Genomic DNA, 7094 nt, shown 5'->3' with positions numbered 1-7094 from the left:
GATGATAAGCTGATGCAAGTATTTAAAGTGCAATCAGTGTGCCTTTTGCAGGATGGTATACAGCAGGAATTTTTGAACTATCTGATGATGTAAGTGAGGAGACAAAAAAGGGATTGGATTTGGCAAATTATTGAAGCATCGAATTATCTCTAACTCGTTCGTGAGCTCGAAATGCTGGGAGATGCCATAGACCCAGATCTGGCGATTCCTGAGCCTGAAAGTGCCATCGGTAACCTTGTTTTTCGCAATCCCCAATTAGTGTCTGCAGAGCTAACTTTGCTCATTGATTTCGAAAGAAATTACTTAATGGTGTTTATTGGATTGCCTGTCCCTAATGAATACCCTTCTGTAACTTTGGTGACTCAACGGAGAATTTCTTCTTGTATAAATCAGGGCTGCTTTCAATGCGTTGCTTTAGTACATCAGCAAGATTCTTGCTCCCAAACGTTGTTCCATTTCGTTTAAAATGGGTTTAGCAGACGGCACAGTGTTTTGCTATCCGATTCTTGCAATTATCGGCATTCCTGGTAAGTAAAGACGCGCAATTGTTAATTTTGGAAGGCCATTCTTTGAATGCATTGTTTTATTTTCCATTTCTACATGCTGTTTGTCTCCATATTTTGTTCCTTGATTGCCAAGTTTCTAGCGGCAGATTACTGAACAGAAGTCTCTCACTTTTCCTTATTTACTTTAACATGACAACTTTTGTGATATCATCGTCATTACAATCGACCGTCTATCATCGGAAATGTCTTGTTCTCTGAATGTATAGTTCACAGGATATCGATAACATCGGCGAATTTAACACACCTTTTCATAAGTTTTGCCCATCCAGATTCGCAGGACGCTGCTCCAGATGGTCATCCACTTGAAGCTTTTGGAATTTTTTAGCATTGACAACATCACTTAACCGCTTCACTGCTGGGCAAAAGTCTATCCAGCTACTTTAATTATGGTAGCAGGTGGCAGGCCTTGACCTGACCTACTTTAATGTTACAACCATCGATGAAACTCAGCAACAAATGCACGTTGACAAATATATGAAAGGTCTGCAGTTTGCTCGCAGTGGGGTAACATGAGCCAAAGAGGCCAGGTGGGAACCCACCGGATCGGGTGGAACGCTGCTTCTACACCCGCACACTATTGCACTCCGGAGACTTTACTAAACTGTAAAATCAAGCGAGGTGTAAAGCCAGCCTTATATCCAATTTTGTTGTGTTCCGAAGGACGGGTTAGATGAAGCTTGCCTCCGTGCTCCATCAGTGTTAACAAATGATGATCCGTAAACAGAGTCTTAACCTGTTTTTTGTTCCAAGGGTTGAAACAACTGTTACCACTTTTCCAAGATATTTGTTTTCAAAACACCGATGTGTCCAATATATGGGACAATATTTACTGTCAGGGTCTCAGATTCTGACCCATAGATTGATTTAAACCAGGGTATTTTATAGCACAGTTGGAGGCCATTCGGCCCATCGTGTTGGTAGTCGCTGGAAAAGAGCTATCCAGTCTAATCCCACATTCCAGTTCTAGTTCCTTAGCCCTGTAGTAATGTCAACCAGAATGTCAAGTCCTTTTAAATGTGATGAGGATTTCTGCCTCGACCACAATATGAGGCAGTGAGTTCCAGACCAATACCACCCTCTGGTTGAAAAAGGTTCTCTAAAATACGCCTCTCATCCTTCTAAGATTACAATTAATTCCTTTGCCCTGTTCATTGATCCAACCGATAAGGGAAATAGATCATTTCTATCCACTGTATCTTGGTCCCTCATAAAGTTACACACCGCACTTCAATCTCTCCTCAGACTCATCTGTTCTAAAGTAAACAATCCCAGCCGATCCTATCTTTACTCATAGCTAAACAATTTTGCAGTCGCAGCAACATCCTCCTCAATCTAAACCATAACTTCTCTGCTGCAATCGCATCTTTCCTGCAATGTGGTTACCAGAACTGTACGCAGTAAGCCAATGCCTTAAAGCAGAAAGTAATTCAAGACAAACGCAGGATGGACCCTACACAATGAGTGTGGGAGAGACGTGTCACACAGCTGGAATCATGTAACAATCTCCCGGACTGGTAATTGCTAACCACACAATTCACCTGAGTTGTAATTTCAGACTGCTGATCTATTTCTTTGCTAACTGTCTTGTTTTCCAATTTCTTGCAATGAACCTGATGTCGGTTATCATCCTGTCCCGGGGAAAGTGCGGTCTCGCCAAAGGAATAACTCGTTACATGGTAACCATGGCCATAGCAGATCTAATGGTCTGTGTCTTTAATGTAACTATATATAGTATCTTTAGTTATCATTTCCCAGATTCATTCTTGAAGTACACCAATGTTTGTAGTTTTATTGCATTCATACAAGTATCCAGCGTCCAACTCTCTGTCTGGTCGACAGTATCGTTCACCTTTGACCGCTTCGTAACCATTTGTTGTCAGAAATTGAAATTAAAATATTGCACCGAAAGAACTGCCACTGTGGTTCTAACAATCGTGGGTGTGCTCAGCTTTTTTGATAAACATTCCTGTTTATTTCCGTTATGAGCCATCCTATATTGTTGGGGATATAGAGTGGGGCTGCCAGACAGTAATGGGTTATCGTTCTTCCCCTGCATGGATAGCTTACAACTGGATTGCGAATCTCTCAGTCCCAATAGTGCCATTCGCTTTGCTATTGCTGTTAAATTCCCTCACTGCCAAGTACATCTTAGTGGCCAGTAGAGCTCGCAGAGCCCTGAAGAGCCGCAGCAATGGGGAGTGCAGCAGTGATCCCGGGATGAAGAACCGAAGAACATCTATCATTCTGCTCTTCGCTATCTCGGGGTGCTTCATTGTCTTGTGGACGCCAGTTGTGATAATTGACATCTGTTTTAAGCTCACAGAAACGATTGCACAGAAAAGTCAAAACTCGCTTTATTTGGCGATTAGAATCACGCTCTTGTTGATGTACGCCAGCTCCTGTACAAACACCTGCATTATGCATTGATCCAGAGGAAATTCCGAGAGGAGATGATTAACATTTTGAAACATCCATTTTCTTTCATGATTAAATTATTTAAGGAATGAGAGTACTCGGATTCGATCAGAGTTCATTGCCCATTAGCTCGATCACTCGATCATTTAGGTTCGCATGGACTGCAAACTTGGAAATTTTCATTTGTCTGGAACCTTCTTCACTATCCGCCGCATCCCTGGGAAAAGGGCTTCTGCGGGTGGAGAGTTGGGCTACATACGCAGCGAATGACCATGACATTCTGACACCTGACAGAAGCAGACAAAAACCCTGCTTTTACCAAAGTCAGAGTTTATATGAATATATATTTTCTTCAATCATTTAAACAGTAAAACGCCATTAAATAAGGTAAGGTTATTTTATAGCCCATTTAATTATTATTATTTATTTTTCAAAAGAATTAATTCCTTTAAAATATTTAATTAATTGGCATTTTAATTAAATTGTAATATATAACTTTTTTATTTATTTGATGTGTACATGCTTTTTGGGAATATTGTCCTTCATGCATATGAAGTTTCTGTTCATACATCTTAGGCGGTCCCTCGTACCAAGAATGACTTGCTTCCAGGCAAAAATCAGATCAGTTCACAGGTATTTTAATGCAGGAACTGACATTCCAAGTCCAGTATTACATCTTGAAGGGTGGAAGAGCCCTGAGCATGGATTTTTAAATAAATCCGTTGCCCATCAGCCACCACATGGGCTTGACAGAGCTAGGTCTTGGTCCAGTGGCAAGCATTATCCAAGACGACTGGAGACCAGCTCTGCAACACGCACCTAGTGCACACACATTTCACAGTGTGTGCTGCCCCGTCCTGCCCTTGGACACTCGCTCTGCTGGGCCTCGATCTCATGACTCTCCTGGACCCTGATCATGTGTCGCTGCAATCTCTCACTGCTCATTTGTCCTACCTCGCCATTCCTCTGCTGCATGCCACCTCTCCTGCTGTACTTGCCCACGCAAGGAGCGGAGGTTTCTCTTCATATACAATCCGCCAACCCGCCCCATAATCATGAATAGGGATTTGCCTTCTCTCATTCATTGGGTTACCCCATATGATTCCAGTGGTGCCTGCAAACCGCCTGAATCCCCGAGTTCCTGTAGAGGCCCAGGAGCGTGAGTCATTATGCAAACTGAGGTCCCAGATAGGTGCGGTTCTTCTTTGTGTAATGGAGGTATTTCCATGCAGGAAACCTTCGACAGCAATTTCGGGGGCCAATAAATATGCTGGGTACTATTGGGCGACGTGTCTAACCACGGGTGTAATTTTAAACTAATTAGTATAATTACAGTGAACATGTAATTTCACATTGGGATATCAGACGCACAGAGGGAAGATTTCCTTGGGGTCCTTGGATCAATTTTCACTTTTATGGCCTGGCAGAAAGTGGACTATTTCCATTGAAGCAAAATCGGGTGTTCAGCAAAGCGATGGATCGACCTGATACTGCCAGTTTGCCAGCAGGTGATTAATGTAAACATTCAGTCTTGAATTTGATGATAGCTGATACACAATGAAAGGTAAAATATGCAGCGTAATAATAAGACAATTCTTAATCAAATATGCCTGAGATTTGTAGGGCCATCAGCATGCAAGGTTTTTCGTGGGTCAGGTGGGAAATTATTTTTTTTCTGTCAGCGGATCGCGACCCCGCTATCAAGCCGCCACCACGCTTTATGCCCAGAAGTCGGGTCTGTCAGGACTAAGCTGACCGACACGCATTGGCGGGGAGTAAGTTTAGATAATTTTCCGACCTTGTTAACATCATTTTAAAAATAATTTTGAGCTTAACTTACCATTTTACCAGGTTGAACATCGGGTTTACATTGCTCAGGAATCTCGTCAGGTAAGGACGTCGGGAGTTGCGTGACCATTAATTCATTTATTTACTTGAAAGCTGCAATTTATTATAAATGCTAACACCTTAGCGCTGTTAACTTCCCAAGATCAAAAGATGTTTCTTACTGCATTAAGAAGGGGGATTGAGCATTATGCAGGTTGCAAGCGTTTGGAATGAAATCTCCATCCAGTGTCACCTCATTGGAACATCCTATCTCACCATTGATATCGCAGCTTCACCAGCCATCTATTACATTAGAATTGTCCTTGAAACTCTATCAGCTTGCTCCTCCGACTTCCGCCATAATCAGCCACAACACCGGCAGCACCAGGCACACCAGCAGCACCAATTAAAACATCAACATTCTTCACAATCAATTGATGCTGCACAGGTCACAGGGCATCAGCAACTGACTACATTGCTGCCCGGGAAGTCAGATTTACCTTACTCGATGCTGTACACCAAAGCTGTCACACGATGAAACTGGTTGGCACCACCCCACACCAACATCTTAAAGCATACCTATAATGAGCAAGCCATTCATTTTACATTCATCACTATTGTGTCTCAACATTCACTGCAACTCACTGAGCAACATACAAAGGTGCACACAAAACTGACCACGAAGGAAAAGTGTTGTAAATAACGTTTTATACCTTTGACAGCCCATTAATAGGAGAGCCGAGGGCCGAGAGGCACCATGGACCTGCCCACGCTGTGATATACGTGCGCACTAGGTCCGTGCAGCAAAGCAGGTCTCCAGTTGTCCTGGTTAATCCTTGCCACTGGATAATGGCCTAGCTCTGTCAAGCCCATGTGGTGACTAGACAGTTCAGACGTGATGTCAGGAATCCATTTACTCTCAATGTGAAATTATCTGTTCGATTAAAATAGCCGGATTCACTCGGAGTCAATTGTCGGTTATCTCAGCTGGAAGGCACCAGCCGATCACTTCGAAGGGGGAGGTCTACCCATGCAACGCCTCTCGTCCTTTCCCAGAATCTATCCCTGCCTTTTCCCTATTGGCGGAAAGTGATGATATTCCTCAATGCCGCACTGAATCTCATCACATTGGTTCTAATACCAAAACACAGCGCTGACAGTTTGTCTGAAAGTAAGTGAATCTTCACATCGTTATCATCAGTGTTGATATTTCAGACAGCTGCAGCCAAGCGGAGGTCAGTGTGAAAGTGGAATTTATTCACGCCAGTGCCACTGGTGGAATTTTGTTATAAATACTCCCATCTTAGCGCTGTTCACTTTACCCGATTAAAAGCTGTTTCTTATTGCATTAGAAAGGGTGATTGAGCATTATTCAGGTTCTAAGCGTTTGGAATGAACTCTCTCTCCAGTGTCACATCATTGGAACATCCTATCCCACCATTGACATCTCAGCTTCACCAGCCATTTATTACATTAGAATTGGTGTTCTTGAGGCTATATCAGCTTGATCCTCAGACTCCCACCATAATCAGCCACAACACCAGCAGCACTATTTAAACATCAACATTCTTTACAGTCAATTGGTGCCGCACAGCTCACAGGGCATCAGCACCAGACCACATTGTTGCCCGGGAAGCCAGATTTACTTTAATTGACGCTGTGCACCATAGCTGTCACATGATGCACTTGGTTGGCACTACCCCACAACAGCAGCATAAAACATACCTACAATGAACAAGCCATTCACTTCACATTCATCACGATTGCGGGGTGTACCATTATGTCTCAATATTCACTGCAACTATCTGAACCACATACAAAGGTGCACACAAATCTGACCACAAAGGCAGTGTTCAAAATAACGTTTTCAATCTTTGACACCACGTTAAAATAAGAGCCGAGGACCTAGGGGCAGCATGGGCCTGCCCACACTGCGATATTTAGATCATTTTGCGTCCTAGGTCCGTGCAGCAATGCAGTTCTCCAGTCGTCCTGGTTAATCCTTGCCACTGGATAATGACCGAGCTCTGTCAAGCCCGTGTGGTCACCAAACGTTAAAAAGAAAATCACACACAGGCAGCTTCCGCCCTCTCAACTGGAGTTCAGGAGAGGAACATCGGGTCCTTCATTTGAAATATCTGTGAACACTCGTGGAAGCAAGTCATTGTCGTTCGAAGGACCGCCGATGATGATGAATAGAAACTTTACATTAATATATTCAAAAGCCCTAAAAGCCTACACTTGTGTCTGAATAGTTGCTATGATTAGAATAGGACGAGGGTGAAT

The 7094-nt window shown here is 43.1% G+C and overlaps 1 pseudogene; it reads left to right on the top strand.

The window, feature by feature from the left end:
- The first annotated feature begins 2179 nt into the window (after nt 1-2179).
- On the top strand, nt 2180-3073 carry LOC139230157 (probable G-protein coupled receptor 139; annotated as a pseudogene).
- The last annotated feature ends 4021 nt before the right edge of the window (nt 3074-7094 follow it).

The sequence above is a fragment of the Pristiophorus japonicus genome, chromosome 19 (assembly GCF_044704955.1).
Source record: "Pristiophorus japonicus isolate sPriJap1 chromosome 19, sPriJap1.hap1, whole genome shotgun sequence".
Taxonomy (NCBI): Eukaryota; Metazoa; Chordata; class Chondrichthyes; family Pristiophoridae; genus Pristiophorus; species Pristiophorus japonicus.
This window is presented reverse-complemented; position numbering and strand designations above follow the sequence as displayed.